Here is a 1,709-nt window from a genome sequence, read left to right on the forward strand (position 1 = left end):
TGACAGTTCCCCGTGTCGCCTTATGCCATTATTTAGTAGCTGGTTTGGTGCAGCGTAAGCGAGTGATTGGATTATGTTTGTAATGAACCTCTAATTTCTTGTAGCGTCAGCTATGTGGCTTCTTGTAATTTGCTCAAAATGCATCTGCAGACAATATCTTAGTGTTTCCATTTAAAAACCAGTACAGTTTCCTCTCCCAGCTTTGATCCAATATCTGAATTCTCACCTTCAAAAAGAGGTGATGAGACATGTATAGAGCTAGTGGTTCTTGTCGCTCAACAGATGATCATGGCTTTCTGTATGCTGGCTTGCTGATATGTCTTCATTTATATTTTGAATTTAATTAGTGCTACATGTCAAGTGCTGATTTTATTGCATTTATTTTAGCAGTCAATGTTATTATGTTAGTGAAATCTTGAGCTATAAGTTGAGGGAACTGACTGACTGAGAAGATGTGATCTGCATGACTGTATGAAGACCTCAAAGAGGTTTTAATTGCTTAAGTAGCTTCATAAAACTGTCAGCTATTTGTTCATTGTTTTTTGCAGATTTTTGCCAAAGGTGCATATAGTTCATAGACTGCAATATAAGTGAGATGAAGATGTGTATATATTTGGTCATAGAGTGCAAGGCTATAGTTATCGACTAATCATTACAATTGCTTTTGTTTATCATACTTTATAGAATGGTTCGTAGATTTCATTATTTCTTAGACAAGATCTTTTACTCAAAGGCATCAACACACATTTCTCTACGTTTTTCTGTACCTATACATAAATCTGCATGTCCTGGAAAAAACATGGATTTACATGATCTCGTCGTTCTTCAAGTCGGGACTATTCCTCCGCTAGGTTACTGAGTTGGTTCTCTTCTTCATCATCCAACACACACTTAATAGAAAAGCGAGGTACCTTCTTGGAAAACTTCTCTTCTCATGATTTTGTTTCATATTTTCTTCATATGTGGGTGTTCGTGGTAGGTGGTTTGTTTTCTTACAGCAGGACATATATTTGTATATTATTTGGTTTTGTTTTCAATGAAAATGGAAACGGAGGTGGGGGCCCTGCTCAGCAGTTTTTTTTTGAGGTATATTTTTATGTGCGCATTGCCGGAGAGTTGCTTGTTATGCTGGTTGAGTATGTTGAAGAGAAGGGTGCCACTCTAGTCAACAGGAGAGGTGGTCATGATTTATCCCACCTTCATCGTGGCACATACTTGCACCTACTATGCTGGCACATACTATGATTAAGATATTATAATGAAGTAAAGCCCGCCTTTCCAGGTTTCTAGCGATTTGATACCCCACCCTTCATGAGATGAACAATTAACAACAATCCCACAAGGTCAGCAATCAATTGGCGGAAACGATGAGACACTTTTGGCGGATGTTGCTCCCGGGTGTCCCTATGGGCCGACCAGACACAACCGGGTGGAGAGGTCCACTGGTCAAAGCCCGTCCGTGGTAAGTCAAAGGGCTAAATCTCATGGTCAACCGCTCCAGGGTTAGGCGGGACGGGGGCCCTGTGGGTAGCAATGCCACCGGAGCGTCGTACCGGGCCCTCATACGTGCGGGGTGGTGTTGTGGCATATCCGAAGAGGCGGCACGCGTCTCCGGTGCGTGGCCTCCCTCACGGACGGCGCCGCCGCCGGCACCTGGAGGGGGGAAACGGACGCGTCGGTTCTACACGGAGTGGATTTAGCTGTGGTTT

The sequence above is a fragment of the Triticum dicoccoides genome, chromosome 3B, assembly GCF_002162155.2.
Source record: "Triticum dicoccoides isolate Atlit2015 ecotype Zavitan chromosome 3B, WEW_v2.0, whole genome shotgun sequence".
Lineage (NCBI taxonomy): Eukaryota > Viridiplantae > Streptophyta > Magnoliopsida > Poales > Poaceae > Triticum > Triticum dicoccoides.